The 26,220-nt window shown below is 40.2% G+C and overlaps 1 protein-coding gene and 1 pseudogene across 1 annotated transcript in view; one reads left to right on the top strand and one right to left on the bottom strand.

The window, feature by feature from the left end:
* The window catches only part of LOC149149590 (uncharacterized), a 528,411-nt gene that overhangs the window by 442,421 nt on the left and 59,770 nt on the right, over nt 1–26,220 (bottom strand). The gene's annotated exons all lie outside the window — the stretch shown is intronic.
* LOC149149591 (cinnamoyl-CoA reductase CAD2 pseudogene) lies at nt 23,378–24,577 on the top strand (annotated as a pseudogene).

The following is a 26,220-nucleotide window of genomic DNA, read 5'->3' as shown; positions in this document are numbered from 1 at the left end:
AACTCACTTATTATTTTGTATCACTATACCTTTATTTTGAGGCTGTAATGCTGCAGGTTTCTTTACTTTTTTCTATGTTTTTTTTTTAATGTTATTCTAGTTCTCTAGTAGATGTACTTGCACTCCCTCATTGTATTCTTACTGGAAGTATTCTTCAGTCCCATTGAACTACTTTTGTGGTCATTCATAGGATATTAATTATTATCTTAGCTTACCTTCCCGTCAGTTTATTTGCAGCAATCCATCCAGGTTATCTTGTAACTGTTTATCTTTAATTTTCTATTCTTTAGCTCCTTCCAAAGTGTCCTACTGTCCTACCAACCTTCTCCCTTGGTCTGTTTTATGCAATGTGGAAAAAGTCGAAGTCTGGATTAATTCGGCAAGGGTCCAAAAGTTGAAAAACTCGTCAAAGTCGGGAGTTTTTTGAAAAAATCGGCAAAATTAAAAAAACACAAAATTATTCATTTTTTTTTTTAACATCTAGAGTATCCACAACATCAAATAAATGCATTTCCACATAAACATGTAAAGAAAGCTAATATAATATGTATATGAAGTCTAGTGCTACATCACATATCAAAATAGTGAATCAACTCCTGAATTTTGGGTCCTATCTGAGTCTCAACTCTCAAGAGTCAAAATATCAACAAAAAATATAATAAATGTATATCATGAGTCATCTAAAAGTCATCAAGTAATCAGTCACTGAGATCCTCTTCCACTTTTAATTTTTGTTTCTGCTAATTGTATTAAGAAATAAGTCATGCATTTATTTAGTAGATTGTAATCTGCTTGGGTAATAAGGTGTTAGGTGGTAGGTCCAATGAAAATTAACAGTGAGTATCACAGTAGATGTGAAAATTAAAGCTTGGTGACTCCAAGCTGCTTATTTTCTGAGAAAACAGTAGATGTTAGATTACTAACCTAGCCTTGGCATCTATTATTCAAAAACTCTTGGAGGTAAAATCCACTTCTGATACATAACCTTTCCCCACATTTATAGAGAGTTCACCACTAAAGAAGATTCCCTTTCAAAACGTGCTCTCATTGCAGGAAGGATCTTTGCTGTCACAAGATTGCACAGGTACTTTGTTCCTGTCTGAAAAATGGGTTCTTTTTTGAGGCACTGGTTTTGTTTTTTTTGGACAGGTTGTTGCTATTTGATCTTCATGACCTCCTCTTTGTTGTTTCTTCTGGAAGCATTCAACAACTGTAACAATGTTTTTGATGGTGTGGGGTTCTTTCTACGGAAGACTGTTGTATGCCTGTCCTTTTGGTACTTTTGTAATCTTTTGAAGGGGCAGTGGCTGTTAGAGTTTGGATCACTGAAAGCCTGGAGGCTTAGCCAATGTATACTTTGCTTTCTAACTAGAAATATGAAGTATAAAGATTTGTTTTTCCTTGGAAAACAAAAACATATCTTAACCTCAAAACTAACAGATTACAAATGAGACTGCTATGCTCGCAAGAAGTATGACAAACAATACAATACAATAACTTGAAAATGCATGGATGGAAGCTTCAATTGACAGTTTTTTCACCTTTGCGGCCTCTTTATCCGCAACCTAGGAATGGAGGCAGACTTTTTGGGTCGACTCCCGATTAAATCGGGAGTATAAGGAAAAAATCAGGATTTTTTCCTTTGTGAAAAAGTCGCCAAAAAGTCGGGGGATTAAATCGTTTAGTTCAAAAAATCGCGTTTTTAGGATTAAATCGGGATTTTTTGCAGACATTTTCCACACTGGTTTTATGGATGTCTTATAGGACTTTCTCTAAACCATGCAAAATTCCACATACAAAGCATATATTTCTTACAATCTGATCCAACTTCTCCAATGTATTCTCATTTTAATTTTTTCACCTGATGACCCTGTTGATGATTGTAGCTCAAACAGGTATTTCTGCAAAAGCAAAGTGTCCAAGTTGCAGAAATTATCATTAAATGACTCTTAGACTTAGGAGTTCACTAAATTAATAATTAATAAAGTGAATGTCTTTTTAAAAAGTGAGTTTAATTTAATAAAGTGACTAAGCTTGGGTATTAGTGATTTAAGTTGAATTTTGGACCATTGATCTCAACTCAAAATTATATTTAATCTTGACAGTTAACATTAGGGATTTAGCCCAACTAAAAATTATAAAATGAAGACAAGTGAAAGAGAGAACACATTAATTATTTTCTCAAGAAGGATTTTGAGAAAGAGAAAGAAAACCAAAAGGAGGACCTTATGATTTCTCAGGCAAGGAGAAGAATTGCAGCAGCAGCAAAGGAGAGGCCAGACATTAATATGCAGGCCATACAGACTACCAGGGGAGAGCTGGAAATTCATGTTTGCTGGGTTTCATTCGTATTTGTTCTTAGAGCCACTTTGCCAATATGGGAACTCTTGTAAGTTTGAAAGTCATCAAATGATGAATAAATGTTGAAGAGCAAAAAAATTGTGCACGCACGAGATTTGTTTTTTTCCTGCTTTTTTCTCTCTTTTCTTCCTTTTCTAAGTTTATTCACTGCTTTATTTGGTTAATGAATTCCAAGTGTAAATCCAGATCTGATCTTTTTACCTAGGAAGTGGTTTTCAGAAGTCAATGGACCCTGCTACTTTCATACTTGCACATAAGATATCCTCTCGGCTTTTAATTTACCTTGTTGCATTTAGAATACAAAATGCTAAGCATGACAACCAACAGTTCTGCCAATGTCCATCTTTGTCTACAAAAATCCATATTGTCATTGTCCAGTATTAGAAATCAAACATAACAACATTGGGGAATTACTTCATTTGTTGCTTAAGTGACATGTAACTAACCCTCGAATCAATATAAAAGCAAGTTGAAATTTTATAAAAATACAAAAAAAAACTAATACAATAAAGACAACTTTAAAAACTTTAAACACAAACAAAAGGCCATTTTATATTAGGCAACCACAGAGTGCAGATCTGGGAAGAAACAATCATTTCTTAGAGTAAGCTATGTAGATGGCACAAGAATTGCCAGGACAAAGAAGAGAGGTAGGTAGAGAGGTAAAAGATAGCAAATAAGGAATTTTGTCGGTATTTTTATTGGCAAGGAGTGTAATGAACACAGTTTGTATACTCGCGAATATTCAAAATATCCAGGATACTTAAATATCCATTATAGGACAAGTAATATTCATATATAAGAATGTTGAATGTACAAGAGATATCATATGGTTGATTACAAATGAGGGCCCTATATTTATAGCTAGGTGGGATACCCTTTCATGAAGAGTCATGTCTCAACCAGCAAACATGTCCTTTCATAACTATTAGTTTATACTTATTAACTATTATTTATAATAAATATTTATGTTTGTTACATTGCTTCCCCTTTAGAAACGTTTTGTCCTCAAAGATTATTAATGAAAAGGTTTGATATCTTTGTCTCGAATGCCTTCTTGTCTCTTTCAATTCTCGGAACTATCATCTTTGATGATACAAGACGATATGAACTTCTGAGTGTGGTACAAAATTGTTGCACTGTGAAATGACCTAACCATCCCAAATAAATCTTCTGTAAAAATCTTGTATAACCTTGCGATTATTTGATACTTGAGATGAATTGTTTTCATAAGACTCAATTGTGCTGACATCAGTATTCTCAAAACAAAAGTTGGTTGTTTCCGTGCTATATGACGTTGGCACATTGAGTAATGAAGGTATCTCCTTTTATGATGAGAATATTGTTAAAATTGGCAACTAGGGCCAAACTCCATGTAGGTCATCTTATTTATGGCAGCTGATATTTTTCTTGGATCCCTCTCATTGAGAGGTGTAGGATTGATCTAAAGATAATCCGATTCCGATAAGTATTCATGGAGTTATGAATTTATTTGTGTTATAAGACAATTCGTCAAGGTCGGCCAGCAACCAAATATACCCCACATGTGCTCAATGTTTTAGTCTAAAAAAAGATGACTTGATAGTCATTTCTACACACACTTCTATCTTGATTTCTCTCCACTTGTCTTGGGTTTTAGTGGAAGAGAAATCTAGGAGTGGAAGCCCTAGACGTTGGAGGATTGAGGCTTCCCTAGCCGCAGTCAAGAAGAAGAATGCTGCCCTAATCTAGAGGACGCAGTCAAGTGAGAAGCCCTTGACGCTACAAGGAGGACAGCCCTAGTATCTACGCTATCAAGAAGAAGCCCTAGCCTATACGCTAGTCTCTACGCAACCAAGAAAGACGCTGCCCTAGACAGCGTGGGAAAGAGAGGTTGTTTGGGTGCTCTTGTAGGGAGAAAGGCCGAAGTTTGAAGCTTAGGGCTGCAGCAAGAAGAAGCAATTCAGCGTGGTTGAAATCAATGTTGTGAAAATCGCGATTTTATTGTTTTGTCACGAGTTTTTCAGCAAAACGAAAATATCGCGATTTTTATTCGAAATTATCGCAGGTATTTTTTTTGCCCGATTTTTTGAAAATTATCGCGAGTTTTTCAAATTATCGCGATTTTTTGGAATTTATCGCGAAAAATATCGTGGGCAGTCGGGGCAGCGAGGTTTTATAACGATTTTTTGGGTTTTTGCGAATTCATTTGGACAGTCACGCGCAGGAGGGCAGAGGAGCATTGGAGAGAGCTGGGAGACGTTGTTGGAGAGGGTTTGAAGCTTTTTCAAGTGCTTAGAGGAGAAAATCAAGAGGAGGAGACCGATTTCTCCATAGAAACGGTATGGGGATCAATTTTTTTTGTTTTCATTGTTTTTAAACATTGTTTTTGTATTTTTTCATTGTTTTTGGTTGGGTAATTTGGTATGGGCACCAATTTTTTTTTGTTTTCATTGTTTTTAAACATTGTTTTTGTATTTCTTCATTGTTTTTGGTTGGGTAACTTGGTATGACTATGGGCACCAATTTTTTTTTGTTTTCATTGTTTTTAAACATTGTTTATGTTTTTTTTCATTGTTTTTGGTTGGGTAACTTGGGTTTGGAATGGTTGGGTAACTTGGGTTTGGAATGGTTGTTTTTGGTTGGGTAACTTGGGTTTTCATTGTACAATGTAAAAATTAAAAATTAAAATACTAAATTGTAAATTTGTAACTTGTAAATACTAAATTGTAATCCTTATTTTCCCATAGGTTCACAACTTCACCAAAACACCATTCAAGTTTGCAACTTCAAAGTTCAAAAACAAACATGCCAAGGAAATTGGATCCTTTCTGGGAATATGGTGAACCTAAAGCTCCGAATGATAGACTAAACTTGACTTGCAAGTTGTGTGGCCACCCTATGTCCGGGGGGGTGTACAGGTTGAAGTTTCACCTTGCACAAATCCCTGGAAATGATGTGGGGCCTTGTTCAAATACAAATCCTGAACTCATCCAAAGAGCCATGAAAGCATTGGAAGTTTTAGACCAGACTAGAGAGGCCAAAGAAGAAATCAAAAGGCAACTAAAAAGGTCAGCTGAAGCAAGTGGCACTGGTTCTACTGCGGCATCAACCAATCTGGTAGCTGCCACATCATTTTTTGTTCCTCGAACCACACCTGGTTCACAGCCATCTATCAGTGCAATGCTAAAAAGAACTAGAAAGAACAAGGTGACAAGTTGCTGGCAAAATTTCTCCTCTAGAGTGATATTCCTTTTAGCATTGTAAGGAATAATCCATTTTTCCAACCTATTGTTGATGCTATTGCAAGTGTTGGCACAGGGTACAAAATCCCTTCTTATCATGATTTCAGAGGCCGGATTTTTCAAAATGAAAAGCTTGATTGCACCCAAAGATTGGAGGATTTCAAGGCATCATGGGCACAAACAGGATGCACTGTTATGTCAAATGGTTGGACTGACCAAAAGGGGAGAACCCTTATAAACTTCTTGGTTAGTTGTCCCAAGGGGACTATGTTTATCAAATCTGTTGATGCATCTGGACAAATCAAAGATGCAAGAACTTTATGTGATTTGCTAGATGTGTTTATTTTGGAGGTGGGTGCAAAAAATGTTGTCCAAGTCATAACGGACAATGCTACAAATTATGTTGCTGCTAGCAGGATGCTTATGGACAGGCATCCTACTTTATTTTGGACACCTTGTGTTGCACACTATATTGATTTGATGTTGGAGGACATAGGAAAAATTCTCTTTGTCAAAGACATTGTTGATTCATCCAAAAGCATTACAAAATATATATATAACCATACATTTGTGCTTAGCTTGATAAGAAGATTCACCAACAACAAAGAGTTGGTGCATCCCGCCATTACACGGTTTGCCACCAGTTTCATATCTCTTCAATCCCTCTTGAATTCTATGTGGGATGTGAAGAGAATGTTTCTTTCAAAGGAGTGGCGTGCTTTGCCAATGAGCCGCAAACCAGAGGGAGAGGCCGTATGCACACTAGTTTCATACCAGGAAGACTTCTGGGCGAGAGTGCAGGAGGTGTTCATCGTTACTGAACCTTTGTTAAAGGTTCTTCGGTTGGTTGATGGTGAGAAGCCCGCAATGGGCTATTTGTACGAGGCCATGGACAGGGCCAAAGAAGCCATTCGGGCCTACTATGATGATAAGGTAGATGATCGGTTTCAGAGACAACTCCTAATGGGAGTGATTGATGAGCGATGGAACAACACACTCCATCGTCCCATTCATGCTGCTGGGCTTTTCTTGAACCCCGCATTTTCTTACGCATGTGGATTTACATTTGATGCTGAGATCATGGATGGATTCTTAGCCTGTGTCTAGAAGATGGTGTGATATCCAAAATAACGTATAGAGATCTCTAAAGAAATTGAGACATATAGGATGGCAGGTGGCACATTTGGCTTTGAGATGGCTGTCATTGATAGGACGATTAAAATGCCAGGTATTTTTTAGTTTGTAACTTTGTTTCAAATTTCATTGTCTCTCGAAATTCCATTTTTTTCTTATGTTTATTTAAAATTTTATTTGTAATTTTGTTGTAGATGCATGGTGGAGAATGTATGGTGGCAAGGTACCCCTTCTGCAAAAGCTTGCCATTCGCATCCTCAGCCACACATGTAGCTCCTCAGGATGTGAGCGCAACTGGAGTGTATTTGAAAAAATACACAACAAGAAGCGCAACAGGTTAACACTTAAAGTCTTAAACATTTAAAAAATTGCAAATTTCCAAATAAATTTTTGAATTCATTAAACAATATTTTTTTAATTATTAATTATTATTTCATGATCTTTGTACAGATTGGAGTCCCAACGACTTAATGACATGGTCTACGTCTACTACAATCTTCGATTGTGGGTGAGGCAACTTGAGAGGACACCTGATGTGGAGGCCATCTCATTGGATCAGATTGACACCACTGCTGCATGGAGGGTAGAGACCAAGAGGCCTCTCATGGAGTTTGCTAATGATTGGTTAGTGCAGGATGTAGTGGAGGGGGAGGAGCAGGAGGAGGAACAGGAGGAGGAGGTAACACCAGCTGCCCGGGCTACCCCTGCCACCAGTAGAGGACATGGTCTACCTCCTATAGCTCCTACTTCTAGTTCTTCAGCTTCTAGAGCACATCAGACTCCATTGCCATCTCCAGCAGCACGGGCACCAGCATCTACATCTAGAGGGAAAGAGAAAGTTGTGGCATTTTCTCGCAAGAGGGGCAGAGGAAATCAATAGGATTAGACTTTAGTTATTTTCTTCATTTTAGCGTATATGACATTATGACATGATCAGATACATTATTATATTTTTTGTTGATATTTTGAGGCTGAGTGGGGACTCAGAAGTCAGGACTTACTATTCAGGACATGATTCAATGTTATGTGTGATTTTAGCACTAGAAATGATCTTAAACATCTTATATATTAGTTCTTTTATCATATTTATGTGTCAATGTATTTATTTTATGTTGTAGATGGTTTAGATATTAAAAAAATTGAAAAAAAATGAATATTTTTGTACCAAACGATTATTTCCCTATAATTACGATTTTTTCAGATTTTTTCCTCGTGTCGATATTATCCTGATAACGATTAATGCAACATTGGTTGAAATAGGGTTGTTCTGAAGCCATTTCAGGAAGACTGAAGGGATGAAAGGAGGTTGAGTATCTTGCTAGAAGGCCGAGGAGAAAGGGAGCTGTTTGAGGGCTCATAGAGGGTGGAACAGTCCTCTAGAAAGGCTGACGCAGGCCTGTTCTAAGGGTTGGAGGATGCCACTGTAATGAGAGGAGGGCGGAGCCATTAAGGGCTAGAAGGCTGCCCAGAATTACAGCGAAGGGGACAGCCTTCACTTGGAGGACAACAGCATTAATTAAGGGCAAATTTGGGCAGATTTTAGGGGTTGTTTGGCTAGATGTGTAAGGGTTGTCAGATGCCCTAACCAGTCACCAGATAAGCAGCATAGAAGGCAGCAATGGAACAGCAGTGTTGTGGGCAGCTAGGCAATGGAGCATGGTGGAACCATGATGCATGGAAAGCAAGACAGCAAGGCTGCCATATGCCCAGAACAGCAGTGTTTTGGGCATAACTGTTAGGTACAGCAGTGCAGCAGTACAACTAGAACTTATGTTGTTGTAGGGACAGCAGCAATGCTGGGTTGCCATAAGTATATTGAGATAACAAGCCGTGATGGGACAGCAGTACTAGCAGAAATGATATTGTGCCACAATGTTCAATGGGACAGTAGCATGATGAGACAGAACAATGATGGGACTGCCATGTCATTGTGCAGCAGTGGCACAATGGGACAGCGAGCATGGACAGCATGGTGCAACATGGCAAGCTTGGACAGCATAGCAAGCATGGTGCAGTGTGGAAAGCATGGACAGCATGGATAGTTGTGGCAAGCACATGAGACATGCTATATGACAACATGGTTCAACCATGGCACATGGGACAGCAGTGCAGCATTAGGTGCAGCAGGTGCAGCACGGTGAGGTGCAGCATGATGACAAGATGCAGCACGATAATAGGTAAAGGAGTCACCTTGGAGAATCAGTTGAAGTAGCATGTCTTCAACTGATCTCATGTATCATCTTTTTAGAGATGATCTATGCTCTTATCTAGATAAGTCAAAGTGTTGACTTTTGTTGTAAATGTACTATCTCTCTCTCTCTCTGTTGAACTATTGAAGAACATATAAGAAGAATTGATCAAGGGTTTCCCCACATTGGGGTTTGTCCCTGGCTACCGCCACATCTTGTGTTCTCTTGTCTTGGCTTGTCTTCTGCAATTTATGTTTATGTTCTATCTACAGTTTACTTTAATGTTGATGTGATTGCTAATCTAGAAAAGATATTGAGCTAACTGTGAAGATGAAATGAATTGCTCTAAGCATAAAACATACCTAAAATTAACATGGTATCAGAGCTGAGGTGAAGACAAAGCCCAAGCAAGAGTGAAAGAGCAATCACCGAAGATAGTTGGGAAAGAACAAAAGGATCAATGGATTCCTCACCCCCCTTCAAAGTCACCGAGGGTGAAATCGAAGCAGAGAACATTATCATAATGGCGCAGCGGAAGCTTCTGATGGCCTACCAAAAGATCACTTCAATGGGAAGTCCGGATCTAAGGGTGGAAGAAAAGGAAAATGCCTTCTTTGTAATAAGTTCGGCCATTATGTGAAGGAGTGTCCAAATGGCAGGGACACATCACTTGATGATGATAACAATCATTCCAGGGACATCTTCAATGATTGGAGGAATGACAGGTAATGCAGTTCATCAAGAAAATAGCCAACCCTTCAAAGAAAGCAAGGAACCCCAGGTATGAAGAATCAAATGTTGTTTATGATAAGATAAAGAAGCGTTATCTTTTATTGGCCCTCTCCTTCAGATTCTGTGGGAATCTGACCTATTGATTATAGTGCTTCAAGGCACTTCATCGAATAGAAGGGTGATCTCTCTAATTTAGTAGAGATGGAAACAATCATGGGATTATACTTGGAGTCAATGCTACCTATCCAGGAAAGGGTGTAGGGAATGTTACCCCTCAATTGAATGAGGGTAACTCGATTCATTTACAAGAATCTCCTTTGTGTACCTGATCGCAAGAAGAACCTGGTGACCATTTCGGAAATGGAAGTCAAAGGTTTCTGGGTGGCATTCATTGATGGAAAGATGGTGACAGGGATGCCTGAATTCAAAAAGAGCATGAAGGTACATGTCTGAGATGTACCGAAGGAAAATTTTACAAGGGAACCATTCCCCTCATGTAGCAGGTCCACAGGTTTGGAACAACCCGAGGGGCTTGAGATTCATGATCGGGAATCTCATGTATGCAGGTGGAAGAAAGCCCTCTATGGCTTGAAGCAAAACACCCCGGGCATAGTATGAGAGGATTGATAGCTGTCTAATGATGTTGAGATTCACTGGGAGTGAAGTTGATTCAAACCATTGCTCGAAGGTTGTGGATGATAGACCTCTCATACCGGCACCTTCTAAGGACGACCTATTTCTGACAGGTGCAGACCCTCTCATTCGCAGAAGTAAGAGGGAGTTGGATTCCAGATGTGGAATGGTAAACTGCAAACTAGTGACTACCTCGAGGATCTTAGCTTTCAGAAGTTATATGGTAGTGATGCTAGACCAGATTTGAGAAATGTCTCTGAGTTTCATAAACTCATTTGCGTTGATGTTCTTGGTGAACTTCCATCCAGACATATGTTTTGCAGTTAGCATAATGAGCTCATATATGGCTGAGCCTCACTGGATTGGTGCCAAGAATATTTTGAGATATCTTTGGGGCAAAATCTCTCATGAATTGAGATACACTACCGGAAATGTGAAGCTGCATGATTATTCGAATGCTGACTAGGCAGGCAATGTGGAGGATCTCAAGAGCACTTCTGAGTGTTGATTCTCTTTGGGTTTTGCTCGATATCCTAGATCAGCAGGAAGCAAAAGACAGTTTCTTTGAGCACCGTTGAGATTGAAGACATAGCTACGAGTATGACCTCGTGTGAAGCTGCCCGGTTGTGTAAGCTCTTCAGTGAGCTATTTGTACACATGATGGATACCACTGTGATCCTTTGTGTCAACCAGGGGGAGTTCGATTGTTGAGGAATCCTATATTTTATGCTTGCTCCAGCGTATAGACATCAAATACTACCTTATCTAGGATATGGTACATTGATGGGCGAGGAGGCTCCATCACATTGAGACTGATGTACAAGTCGCAGACATTCTGTCAAAGCCCCGGGGAGAGGTCAAATTTGTGACTTTCCCAAACGACTTGGATTCGTTGGGAGACCTTATGAGGGTCCTGCATGTTGCATGCATTGAGCTTTCGGAGCTCCAGGGGGCTTGGGGTTCTACTGGAGCAACACGCGACCATAGGGCGACTCACCCTCCCCTAATGGTGCGTTGTGTACAGGATGAATGGCTCAGCCTTCCCCTGTGATACCCCAAGGCGACTTAGGGACAGGATGAATGGTTCTCCTGTCGAGGCATCCTACCCATGCAATCTAGGACTCATGGGAAGTACCTCTCATCTGGCCAATGAGCAAGGAAATGGGGTTAGGGACCATAGTAGTACTATCGATGGACGCATCATTGTATCTGTCGTACTCCCTATGCTAGGATGACCTCCATTGATCTGGGATCAATGTAACTGATCTAGGATCAGTATGAGTGGTTTGAGACACTCTCTTGTGATATTGATCTGGGCCCAATAAAACTGACTTTGGGTCAGTAGAGAATGGTATGAGACGTTCTCGATCAATTCATCTTCTTCATGGTTCAACAGAGTAGAGCAGAGCAGTGCAAGGCATTGATGGCAGAGATAGTACAGTCGGACATATGGATCAGCGGACGGAGTTCTCCCTAGTTAAGGAGTGTTAAAATTGTCAACTAGGGCCAAACTCCATGTGGGTCATCTTATTTATGGCAGCTGATATTTTTCTTAGATCCCTCTCATTGAGAGGTGTAGGATTGATCTAAAGATCATCCGATTCCGATAAGTATTTATGGAATTATGAATTTATTTGTGTTATAAGACAATTCGTCAAGGTCGGCCAGCGACCAAATATACCCCACACGTGCTCAACATTTTAGTATAAAAAGAGATGACTTGATAGTCATTTCTATACACTTCTATCTTGATTTCTCTCCACTTGTCCTCGGTTTTAGTGGAAGAGAAATCTAGGAGTGGAAGCCATAGACATTGGAGGATCGAGCTTGCCCTAGCCGCAGTCAAGAAAAAGAACGATGCCCTAATCTAGAGGACGCAGTCAAGTGAGAAGCCCTTAACGCTACAAGGAGGACAGACGTAGTATCTACACTATCAAGAAGAAGCTCTAGCCTATACGTTGGCCTCTACACAACCAAGAAAGAGGCTACCCTAGACAGTGTGGGAAAGAGAAGTTGTTTGGGTGCTCTTGTAGGGAGAAAGGCCGAAGTTTGAAGCTTAGGGCCGCAGCAAGAAGAGGCAATTCAGCGTGGGTGAAATAGGGTTGTTCTGAAGCCATTTCAGGAAGACTGAAGGGATGAAAGGAGGTTGAGTATATTGCTAGAAGGCCAAGGAGAAAGGAAGTTGTTTGAGGGCTTGTAGAGGGTGGAACAATCCTCTAGAAAGGTTGCCGTAGGCCTGTTCTAAGGGCTGTAGGATGCCACTGAAATGAGAGGAGGGCAGAGCCATTATTAAGGGCTAGAAGGCTGCCCAGAATTACAGCGAAGGGGGCAGCCTTCCCTTGGAGGAAAACCGCATTAATTAAGGGCAAATTTGGGCATATTTTAGGGGCTGTTTGGATGGGTGTGTAAGGGTTGCCAGATGCCCTAACCAGCCACCACATAAGCAGTAGTGAAGGCAGCAGTGGAACAACAGCATTGTGGACAGCTAGGCAATGGAGCATGGTGGAACCATGATGCATGGACAGCAAGACAGCAAGGCTGCCATATGCCCAGAACGGCAGTGTTTTGGGCATGACTGTTAGGTACGGCAGTGCAGCAGTACAACTAGGACAGCTAGGCAATGGTACATACATATGTGGTGCAGTTTAAGTATGTTATGTTGTTGTAGGGACAGCAGCAATGCTGGGTTGCTGTAAGTATATTGAGATAACAAGCCATGATGGGACAGCAGTACTAGCAGCAATGATATTGTGCCACAATGTTCAGTGGGACAGCGGCATGATGAGATAGAACAATGATGGGACTGCCATGTCATTGTGTAGCAGTGGCACAACGGGACAACATGCATGGACACCATGGTGCAACATGGCAAGCTTGAACAGCATGGCAAGCATGGTGCAGTATGGCAAGCATGGACAGCATGGATAGCTATGGCAAGCACATGAGACATGTTGTATGACAAAATGGTTCAACCATGGCACATGGGACAGCAGTGCAGCATTAGGTGCAGCAGTCATGAGGTCCAGCATTGTGATGATGGGTGCAGCATGGTGCAGCACGGTGAGGTGCAGCATGATGACAAGATGTAACATGATGATAGGTGAAGGAGTCACCATGGAGAATCAGTTGAAGCATCATGTCTTCAACTGAACTCATGTATCATCTTCTTAGAGATGATCTATGCTCTTATCTAGATAAGTCAAAGTGTTGACTTTTGTTGTAAATGTACTCTCTCTCTCTCTCTGTGCTGAACTATTGAAGAACATATAAGAAGAATTGATCAAGGGTATCCTCACATTGGGGTTTGTCCCTGGCTAGCACCACATCTTGTGTCCTCTTGTCTTGGCTTGAATTCTGCGATTTATGTTTATGTTCTATCTGCAGTTTACTTTAATGCTAATGTGATTGCTAATCTGGAAAAGATATTGAGCTAACTGTGAAGATTGAAATAAATTGCTCTGAGCATAGAACATACCTAAAATTAACAAATGTCTATAAGGTCTTTTTGTAATATGATTTTCTATTAATGCACTTGTAGCATTTTCCTGACTTGTTTTTGGCATATGTTCTTCTTCGTTTACTGATGTTGTTGGGTTGATTATTGGGTCTTCACTTGGAATTTCTATTGTTCATATAGAAACATCAAAGTATGTTTTGACTTCAATTGGATTCACATCTTTTTGAATCGTGATATTATCTAGATCGGTGTTTGTTCCCTTTTCTTCAACTTGGACTTCTACATATGAAGACTTCAATGCTTCTTTTGCAATAAGGGTTGGATTCTCCTCAGTTGGAGTGTTCTATCATTCTTCAATCCATAAGAAGCAAATTCCCACCAAGCACCAAGTGTCTCCAATTGCTTTGAAGACTCCATTCTCTTTCTCTCTTCTTACGCATCAACTCTAAAAAAATTGCTCAATTCTTTAGCTCATTTTCATGAGATTCTATTGTTAAATCTAGCATTTGAAGGCTATCTCATTGTTGTCTTAACAGCAGTAGAAAATCAGCCAAGAAAAGCCATGTTGCTTTGGCCTTTCCTTGGTTACCTAGAGTAGAAATTTGTTTCTTTCATTCTAAATTTTCACTCGGAAACTTTTGAGTAACATCCAGTTAGTTTCTCTTAAAACCCAGTAACTAATTTGTAATTCTCTAAGCATGCGATCAGAATATAATTTAAACTGCTATTCTGAAACTTAAATTACAAATACACTGACTTTTTTAACTATAGCATGCACAATAAAAACAAACAAAGTTGAATACAAACACATTCAACACATAAGATACCAGATATACCTAGAAAACCCAAACTCTGAGGAAAACCTGCAAATTGTGTTTGTTTTTCTATTATCTCAGCAAAATAATAATCTTCAAAAAGTAATACAGCAAGGGAACACTTCCCTTCTACATCAAAATCTTCTAAACAGCTGAACCAAGCAAAATCAAAATGCCCCCTGCGCACTTCTGCTATTGTACAGCCACACAGTACAACTTCTCTTTGCAGTGGGACACGTTGTACAGACTTTCTCTGCGCACACTAGCTCATTGTATGGCTGGGCTAATTCTAGGCTGAGGGAAGGTTGTTTGGCCCTGTCCTTCTCTCCCTCTTGGCCGTTGAACTTCCTTATTGACTACTAAAACCCTAAATTACTCTCGGTAAGCTAAAACACACACACTCTATGCCCTTCAAACTAGCCACTTTTGTGCCCTATTCCCTCTTATAATTCGACCTGGGCCCCACCATCACTCTCAATGGTTGAGATTAAATCTTGATGAAGGGTTGAGATCTAATTATATGTTGACTTTGGCCTTTTTAATTTTTCCTAAGTCCAACATTAGGAAACAGTTAATTAAATTAATAATCTGCTAAGTGGTTGTCTTGTGGGTCCCTCTGCTAGCCTTGGCACCTAGGCAAGTAGAACCCTTGCTTCTCTACTCCAATCAACATCCCTCTTAGAGAGGAAGGTGTTTTGCACTACACCCAACTTATCTCTGAGGTAAACAAATCTGCCCCTTGGCAAAGCCTTGGTTAGGATGTTTACTATCTGCTCCTTTGTTGTTGTGTACTGAAGTCTAATTATACCTCTCTGAACAATGTCCCTGACATGATGATAGTGTATCCCAATGTGCTTTGAGTGATCGTGAAACATTGGATTCTCAGAGAGCTTGATACAACTTTGATTGTCATAGTGGATCACGGTTCGCTTTAGCTCACATCCAAACAAGCCATGAGCAGCTTCCTCAACCATATGGCTTCGCATGTTGCCAAACTGGCAACCATATACTCGGCCTCTGCTAAGTTCAATAAAATTGATCTCTACTTTTGGTTGAACCAGGAAACAGTGGTTGATCCAACAATGGAATTTTGTGAAACTCCCTCCCCAATCTACATCAGTGAAGCCCTCAAGATTCACCCCATCAACCTGTCTATACCATAATCCATACTCTATTGTCCCCCTAAGATACCTCAATATGTTCTTGGTAGCAACCCAATGCACTCTGGTAGGCTCGACCATGAACTAGCTCAAAGAGTTAACTGCAAAACATATGTTTAGTCATGTGTTCACCAAATACATTAGTGACCCAATCAACTGTCAGTAAAGCATGGGGTCTACTCACTTCGATCTACACTTGTCCACCTTCTTATAGTTTGTGACTAGAGGCATGATCATGGGCCTGTAATCCTGAATGTGGAATTTTCTCATAATCTTTAGGGCGTACTTGCGTTTCCCCAAGAAGACCTCCCCATCTCCCCACCAAACCTCCAATCCAAGGAAATAGTGCATCAACCCCATATCCTTCATCTCAAACTCGCTCGCAACATCTCTCTTGCATTCTTGGATGAACTTATCTGCACCTATCAAGATCATATCATCCACGTACAACACTAGAATAAGCGGCTCACCTTCACCAACAATGTAGTAGAGATTGGGGTCAACTTCACTCTTAGTGAAGCCCAATTCCTGAAGGTAATTATCAATACGAGCATAGCATGCCCATGCAGCCTGTTTGAGCCCATGCAAGGCTCTCTTGAGTCTACATACGTTTCTCCGTGTCACATGTCTCAAACCCCTTCAGTCGCTAAATATAAATCTCCTCCTCAACAACTCCATTAAGGAATTATATTTTAATGTCCATCTTGTGGATCTTCTACCCCATTTGAGCTGCAATGGCTATAATGGTCCTGACAGACGAATATCTAGCCACAAGGGTGTTACCCACCATTTTGTGGGTGATATCCCTATAAAAAAATTTTAAGATGTTCCTCAGCCGGCAGCCACCAACCACCAACTAGCTCGTTGTGCCACTTCTCTGCCACCTGAGTCAGTCGTGTGGTCCTTCACCCATCTGTCATGATCGTATGTTTGAAAGTGGGCCTCCCAGGACCCAAACCTAAAGGTATGCCTTGTCATTTGATAATTGAGTATTGTAGTTTACTTATCATGGAAACTTTTAGGCACGGATAATGGGGGGATTCGATGGAAAGAATGGGCTAGGTTTGTGCTCCTATCCACTAGACCTCTTTTGGATGTTAACCTTGGACCCTAGTCACGTGGGATCTCTTTTACTGACCTTTGGGCTTTAGGAATGGTGCTTCATGGAAAACCCTCATTTTGGTTGTGTGGTCCCGCTCCCTCATCCACATATATCACTCCCCTTCCGCTCATTATAGCTCCATTCATCATTCCTCCCACCTGGTCCACATTCCTCCATTGGGTCCACATAGGGTTAGCATTCCACTTCCCCTTGCCCACACTTTGGGTTGGGCCTGGAACGTTGATGCAGCTGAAAAGAAAAGTAAAATCGTAATTGGTCACATTCAATAGGAAAATGTACCACAAAATGCAAAAGATAGTCGAGACAAACACATTTAGCACGTGGGCAAAAGCCAATGCATGAGCTCTACTCCATACTCATGGTCATCACCCGGGTTCCTATAGGCCCTAGATGAACCTCTTCTATCATTCAAGAACCCATGATTGTCCCAACCCTTGGTGGGCAATGAACCGCCCCACCTCAAAGGGAGTATCCACTGCTATACCTTACATATCATGCTCTTACTCCTTGAGCTCTAAGTAGTTAGCCAAAGAAAACTCATAAAAGGCAAAAGGCAAATGAAGAAGGGTGGAAAAATCAAGGCTGGGGTGACTCATGTACCATGATTGTCCCTCCTATACATTATATACAAAAGTGTGGGCTTCCCCTTTATTAGCTACCCTTGTACCTTGGTATGCGACCCACGATTGCCCCCTCCATCCCCTACTCCGACCATCATTTTATCACATGCTATTGAAGTTTCTAAGTCTACCAGTTAGAAACTCTCAATGCACTTTACTGATTTATTCCTACCTACTTGTTCCATTTTAACAAGTTACTTACAATGTAAATACTGAAAATAAACACTAGTGCATGCTCAACATATTACAGATCATCAACTGAAGGAAACAGAAACAAGCACACAAAATGACACCATAATTTTCGGACCAATGTCCCCGGAAAAACCTAATGCGGGAAAATCGGTGCAGCTATTTGAGTACAATCTAGGTGCCAAAACCGGCTTACCCAACAGAGAATGCCCTTGGCAGTAGTACCTCTCAGTGTGAGACAAATGTCTCGGCTGAAACCCTAGATAAACCCTCTGGCAACTCCTCAGCTCCAATCTACCCCAGAAACCCTAGCGTCAGCCTTTCTGAACTGCGTCAGCCTCTCTCTGCCCAGCGTTGACCCTGTGTCACCCTGGATGGGTCTGCGTCACCCTCAGGAGGCCCTGTGTCAGCCTTCTAGCCCTTTGCGTCAGCAACGCTGGCCTCTCTAAAGCACTGCACAGCTCCTAGCTGCCTCTGCATGGCCCTACGTGAGCCCTAGTTGCTACTGTGAATGTTTTTTGTTTAATGTTGTTCATTGTGCAGGTTTGGACGACGGAGGGGTTTTTGAGCAGCAGCGAGGGTGAGTGGAGCAGCAAAGGAAAGGCAGTGGCCAGCAGTTGAGCAAGCACAGAGTTGAGGGTTTGATGGACGTCATAGGGTAAGTAACGCGAGGAGCAGGGATCCAAGGGAGAAAGAGCTCAACGAAATGGAGCAAGGGACGGATCTGGCATCAGCTGGCAGAGAAGAAACGCAAGGAGGACTACGTGAGGATGGACGTGGGTAGCTGCATAGGTATGTGAGAGCCAATAGACAGCAGCGTGGAAAGAGAGGAGCTGTAGTTGGATGGGAAGAGAAAACATGAGTTCTTTGCAAGCTTTGTAGCTAGCGTTGAAGGGCGTGGAAGCTGCGGTTAGGAATGCAGGTTTAGGGGTTGTGTTTTGGATATGGTAGGCAGCGTAATGATGGCGGAAAGGAGCTCGGGCCAGGTAGCACGCAGGTGTAGGATATGCACAATGAAGACGGGAACAGTGACGGCGAAGGGAAAGAGGCAGTGTTGAAGGTTGCGTTGAGGAGGTTGGACAATAACTACAAGGAAAACCTGGACAGGCAGCGTGAGAGAGGCCTGAGGGTTCTAAAAAATTGATTTTGCAACAAGCCCAAATCCCAGGCAGCAGCATGAAGATGGATCAGAAAACCCTCCAGATTCTCCAGTAAATTTTAAATCACCCTGCATTCAGATTTGTCTGATGAAAACCCTGAAAAATTTTCAAGATCTGTACTTGCAAAAATGTCCAGAAACAAAATGATAATGAAACTTTAAAAAACCCTAGCTAAATAATTACAATATTCACAGGCTGCAGGCTCTTAAATAGCCAAATTTGTCAGTATGCCACAAATATATTTTCAGGATTTTAAATTTAACATGAGATGCTTCAGAAAACCCTTCATGCATTCACAAGAAAAATTTCAAATGATAAGCCCGGGATCAAAACTAGCTGGGCTCTTTAGAAAATGCTTTCTCGGGAGTTGGCTAGTTCAGCCGAGAACTTCCCCAAATGCTCGTTGATCTTCGAAATCTAGATTTTCCTACACAGCCTACTTCAACCATTAACGAAGGAGAAAACAATACTAAAATCCAAATGTAATGGAGAAACCTGCCATCATATTCGGAAATTTAACTACCATTCAAACCCTAGTGACTAAACAAGATACCTGTATTTAAAGTCACTCTTCATAAAGCTATCATCAATGGATGAAATTAAAATCATACACAGAAATAAAACATCATACAACATTTCCAGAAGAGTAACACCAGCAAGATTTCAACCCCAAAGTCTTTCTTTATTGCACATGAAAAATGACTACAAGAAAGCTTTCTTTAGCACACGACTCTAAGATCGAATGATCTCAAATGACTCCTGACACCCCATTTAAAGGAAAAAATCCCAACGGCTAGTTCGAGTGATCCATGTCAAAGTAATCTCAACCGTCGATGAGGATCAAAATCTTTTTTAATCTCATCCGTCGAAATTTTAAATGCATTTTAATATATTAAAATTTAAAATTTTGCATTTATTTCCTCAAAACTTTGACTTATTATTATTTTATTTAAAAAATAAATTTATTTTTTTTTAATTTTTAATTTTTTAATTTTTTAATTTTTTATTATTATTTATTATTTATATTTTTTATTATTTTTATTGGACCCTCAAACTTAGCCTTTGGAAAATCACCTAGGACCTAGGACTTATGAGAGGATCAATTATTTTCTAACCCTCAAGACACTTTACATCATGACTTTTACAATTTTACATCTCAAGGGGGAAAACCCATTTGACATAGACCCTCATAGACCACCCAGTGCTGCGACACAAATATAATCTAGCAGATCAAGCAATTTGTAATAACCTAACCAAATAGTTAGGATTATTTCCAAATTACTTTTACATAGACTCGAAGCACACTAGGATTCCTGTAGTGACCCATCATTAATATAGAGAGCACGAGAATATTAGCATGCATACGATGCATGCATATGATAGCTACATATGCATGTATCGCATGCACTGCACTAGTAACTATATTCTAAATTACCTAAAATATTAAATATTCTGACACTCCTTCAAATAGAAAAGTCGCATTCACCCATCAGCACATATTACTTAATGCCTCATGATTAATGAGCGATTACCAATGATTTTAAGTTTAAAAGTATAAAGTAAAAGGGTTATAAAGACAATAGATGTAAATAATTATGTAAATTCTTAAAAATCAGGTTATATAATTATCTATCTCAAAATTTTAATAAAGTATGTCAATAAATTATTAAAGGGATAAATTAAATCAAAGTAAAGTTCCTATGTATGAACTTAGGACATTTTAATTAAATAAATAAAATTTTAATCAAAGTAAAATCACACATGTCAATATATCCTTAAAAGAAAGATACGACTCAGCATGTTGAGGAGGTGTCGCTGAGAAAGGAAGCGGTGGGCTCGTAGGTGGAGAGAGAGCAACCACCGCTAATGACCAATACATAAGGAGATGGCGAGGAGGAGTTTCGGGGGCGGCTGGGTGTTCTTTGCCTTTGGATGGTGGAGATTGTAATTGCTGTAAGTGGAAAAACTGATCCGGGTGCTGTTGAAGGAGGAAGGAGAGGAAATTTATACATACTACTTATAATTCAGAACTATGGAGCCTTGCTTGTTTTGAAGTTTCTGGGCACGGGGGAACGGTATGCATCGGTTGAGAAGCATACTGAATTGAGTATCTAGGTATACTCGGTTTGGCTGGGTGGTTTTTCGTCATTCGGTAACGAGAGCGCTGGAGAAGTTCTGAAGCATCCTCATCGCAACATCCGTAGCAGACCAGGTAAGTACTTCATCAAATCAATAAATACAGTTTCACAATTTCAGTAATCTTTACAGTTTCAGTATTGACTCTTTAACTTAGTATGGCCACTACATATGGTATCAGAGCCCATCATTCAAACCCTGCGACCTCACAGGCCCTACGCTTGTGTAAATTTTGTGGTTAAATTCTGCTGGGTAACAGTAAGATTCACTTCACACAAAACCCGCGAGAGGGTACTCGGATTTTAGTTTTCAGTGAAAACAATTTCCAATATTTCAATAAAATTATCGTGAACCTGTCTCTCACCATTCAACAGCCTACATCAAAAAAGAAGCGGGCAAGAAATCTTTCAGCGCATCCACGGGTACGGCAGCATTTCGGTAAGGTGACCAACTACTGTCATGTCTGAGCATAATTCTACTGAACACCATATCGCCCAACCGTCATTGATCCCAGGCCAATTTGGTATTTGAAGACTGAAGGAACACGCGTGTTTGGATTCTGAGGCTTCTGGTTTCAGAACTGCAGGGAAACCTCTTCGCACGCCAAACTTGGCGAATTCCTAGCCGATTTTTTTATTAGTTACACCTGTTTTTGGTTTTGGTTTGATTCTTCGATGACTCCATGGCGTTCCTTATGACCAACAGCGAACGGAACAGGGAACATATATTCTGAACAGAAAAAATTTAGGGTTTTTCCAAGTATTCAAACGTTCTCGGTGCTTGGGCAGAGGAATAGGTACGAGGTTTTTGTTCTTTTGATTTATCAATCTTCGATTTGATGCATCCATGGTAGTCTTTACAACTTACAGGGGTCGGAATGGGGGTTTGGCCTGCTCTTGCATGTTAAAATTTGGGTTTGTTCGAATATTTAAACCCGCTTGTGGTTTAATTCCATAAATAGATCGACGAATTGTGTTTTATTGGTAAATAATGGCGGCAGTCGGAGACGAGAGGGCTCAAATCCCGTCTCCCGAGGAAGAAATATCGGTGTCTGAGAGGGGGACTCTGCGTAAGGAACCTTCGTTTTCAAGATGGTGCTTTGATTTTCCTTCCGAGGCCAATTGCTCTTATCCTGAATCCGTAGATTCAGATGACGCAGACAAGGGTTTTGAATTGCCTTTGCTGAGGCCACAACAGGAGGAGGATTCTCCAGTAGAAGATAACTTGCAAGAAGGAATTCCCTTTACGAATGGCGTAATGCAGGTTTCACAGGGTTCGTTGCATTTGAGGCAAGGAGCAGAAAGGGAAAACAATTTTGCAGTTGCGCCTGAAAACAAATCTAGGCGTGCTTCTTTTAGTATAGAATATAAGGACAAGAACAGGGAAAGTAAGGTGTATGCCCCGCAGATAAACGATGGAAATCCCGTAGATTTGGTCGGCAAAGCTGCACCAAGTGACTCAAATATGGCTCCAATCGCATACTTGTTGATTCGGCCTCTATTCTATATTATAATGTGAAACGTAGGCCATGAGGATTGCAGTTATACGTCTTCGGAGGCACCTGGAAATCTTGGGTCACCGAGCTGTTCTACAGTCTACAGGAACTGAAGGATGGAGGGATGAACATAGAAGGCAGATCGATCTGGTGAGAGGGAGACAGAGTCTATTGGTGAGATTGATCTGGTGGATACAACGTATGATCTAATGCCTCTTGGAGAAATGATCGAACTACAAATTGAAGTCTGATTTTGCACTAGTATGATAGCTCCGAGGTGAAGAACGCATTTGCTAACCGCATTCTAGATATCAAAATAGCATCTTATCACTCTGCTACAGTTTTGATGTATCGATTTGACTTAAATTCTGAAGGTGCATTGTTCATATTCTGGGTTCAAATCGAGATCTGAGTTTTGTTAATTTCTCAAGTGCACAATGCTTGAAAGAGCAATACGTGCTAAACATATCTCAGAAGCTTATGCATGTTACTACATGCTCATGAAAAATCATGGATCTGATGGAAGGGCATTTATACTTGCTCACTTCAAGGGCTTTACAAATCAACAGAGCTTCTCAACAAGTGTTCATGGTGAAAAGTCGTCAGCTGAGTATGCGAAATCTAGAAGAGCATCACTTGAGAATGAGTTTGGACATGCAATTGGCAGTCATGGTTCAAAAGCACTTTCAGTCTATTACCGATTTGGTCCATTCTTGGCATTGTACAGGGCTATCATTATTTTGTCTCATGTAGCTGTGCTGAGTTTATGGCATTATTTTGCGAAGGATATCCACACACGTGCAACTAAGTTCGGAAGACTCTGATTCGACTAGGGCCATTCTATATTAAGCTTGGTCAGGCTCTTAGCACTCGGCCAGATATATTGCCTAGTGCTTATTGTCAAGAACTTGCAAAATTACAGGACAAAATACCACCATTTCCTAGTAAAATGGCAATTCAGTCTATTGAGTCCCAGCTTGGTGCACCAGTCTCGAAGCTTTTTGCTAATATCAGTCCAGAGCCTATTGCTGCAGCATCGTTGGGACAGGTTTATAAAGCTCAGCTTCATTCTGGAGAGCTTGTTGCTGTGAAAGTACAGAGGCCTGGCATGCCATTGGCATTGGCCCTTGATGCACATCTTATTCATATCACTGGGGGTCAACTGAAGCGTTTTGCAACAGCTCGTGGTGATTTGTTGGCTGCAGTAAATGAAATGTGGGAGATGCACCCGGTTTTCAAGGCAATTGAATTCACATGGCTATAAAGTTTATGGCATGGATTGGATTGCTGGTCTGCCTTAGCGAGTCTGCCTGCCTTGCATAACCCTGCAATTAAAGCACTATAAGTATCTACAGTAGGCTGAAATGCTTGATCCAGCAGTCAAGGGGACTATTAATGTTCTTAATGCATGTGCCAAGGCTTCTTCTGTGAAGAGGGTGATAGTAACCTCATCTGTAACAGCCGTTATATTCAATTCTAGGCCTCGATCACCTAGACTAGTTGATGAAACTTGGTTCAGTGATGCAAAGTACTGCAAGCAAACTGAGGGCTGGTATCAGCTATCAAAGACATTGGCAGAAGAAACTGCATGGGAATTTGCAAAGGAGAAGGGTATCGATGTTGTCACGATAAATCCAGCGATGGTGATTGGCACACTTTTACAGCCTATTCTGAACACAAGTTGTGCTGCAATTCTATAAATAATGAATGGGTCTTCAACATATCCTAATGCGACGTTTGGATGGGTCAGTGTGAAGGATGTAGCAAAGGCACATATTCTAGCATTTGAAGTTCCATCGGCAATTGGAAGATATCTTTTGGTTGAGAAGGTTGCCCACTTATCGGAAATAGTGAAGATCCTGAGCAAACTATATCTAGGTTGCCCACTTCCAACAAAGTGTGCAGATGATAATCCCTTCATCCCTACCTATACTGTCTCAAAAGAAAAGATAGAGAAATTGGGTCTAAACTACACTTCTATTGAAGAGGCTCTCAGGGATACCGTTGAAAGCTTGAAGGAAAAGAAGTTGCTCAACTTAGATAGCAATCTGTGATTTGCTTATACCTGGAATCCTTTTTGCTTTTAAATATGTGGTTATGCCACTTAGCTTTTATCTAAAATTCTGTTGAAAATTAGATTCATCTTCTATCAAACACAGAAATGTCCTTGAAAATTAGACATGTTCTTTACCTATTTTATTTTTGGATCATTTTTGAAAACATTTAGGGTGAATGTAACTTCATTAAAAAAAAAACACATGCCTGACTTCAGAGATCAACAATGTTTTAAAATAGAGGACAACCTTTAAATCTTTGCTTAATAGAGGAAGAACCTAGGACAAGACCTCATTGCCTAGTCTGAAACCTCGATTCTGAGCTTGATCAGACCTGTGGAAGCTGAGATTTATTACTTGTCCAGTAGTCATTACTGTCAGTCCTCTGATGTGAAGACCGAGCATGGGTGAAGGACTAAGGCATACTCATCTGAGTTTATAATACGAAGTAAGTGAAGTTTTGATGATAACAAAGGAACTAAGGTCACTTTATTTCTGCATATCATCATATGAAGAAGAAGGCATACCATTTGAGACTTGTATGTCCAGTGTTGGCTTTGCCTCCATATCTCTGTGACATTGATGAGAAGAAGGAAACTTGTTTCCATTCAAGGAAACTGAGGATTGGAGCCGTTAGGAATGAGACTTATTATTTAAATTTCTCTGAAGTTCAAAAATTGCCTTCATATCTATGTTATGAAGTCAAGATATGAGCCATCTCTGAGCTATATTCTCATGATCGAGACTCAGTAAAGAACCTAATCATTCTTTGAGAACTTGAGAGATATTATGTCATGGACTGATATATCCACTAAATCTTTCGGATGCATTGCAAGGAGCTGACCAAAGGAATGAGGAAGAGGCTTATGTTTCAAGCTGTAAAGATATTTGAAGAACTATGGATGGTCAATACTAAGATTGAACCAAATATGGGAACTGAATTCTCTCAAAAGTATATCCGATGTCAAGACTCTATTGTGGAGGAAGGATTGGTCCACAGATTTGATGAACATTGAGGTTCCACAGATTTGATAAAAATTGAGGTTGTATTAACCCTTGATAATCTTAGATCTTAATGAAAGACTTCTATATGTTATTGTAGACATAAATATGAATAATCCTCAAGGTTTGAGATGTAAGTAAATAATAAATGACCTATTCGGAAAGAAGAACATCACTGGCAAGAGTCTCGACTTCAATGAAGAGAAAGGCCAAGTCCCTGTGTTATTTCTATGGAAGGACAAAAGTTGCAAGATATTTAAGTCTGCCACAGTAAGCTAGCTACAAGTCTGAGACGCATAATCTTAAAGTCTTTAAAAGACATTGAAAAGTGGTCAAAGTTGGAAGTTTGGTATATATCTTAAAATGAGAAGCCTTCACATAGGTGTGTTAAGCTAAATATTGAAACTATCATCTGTTTTCGTGGAATTTGATGAAGTAATGCCTTCTAACAACAACAACAAAAAAAAAAAGATCCCTATAACTGTTGGATGTAAGAAATCTAAAGGTTAAGGAGGAGCTCAAAAGATAAGTATCTTGTATTTTTGAATGATGTGGACAAGGTCGATAATGCTATGGACTCCTTGATGCTGTGAATTCCTTGATGATATGGACTTCCTGCTGATGATAATATGGACGAGATTAACTCCTTGAAGAGTTGAACGAAAAGGAGTTGATGTATTCTCTAGAGATAAGTACTTTCTTGAATATTTTGATATTATTCTTTTAATTATTATTA

The sequence above is a fragment of the Pinus tabuliformis genome, chromosome 9, assembly GCF_031772625.1.
Source record: "Pinus tabuliformis cultivar Carrire ecotype Pingquan chromosome 9, CPIR1, whole genome shotgun sequence".
Taxonomy (NCBI): domain Eukaryota; kingdom Viridiplantae; phylum Streptophyta; class Pinopsida; order Pinales; family Pinaceae; genus Pinus; species Pinus tabuliformis.
This window is presented reverse-complemented; position numbering and strand designations above follow the sequence as displayed.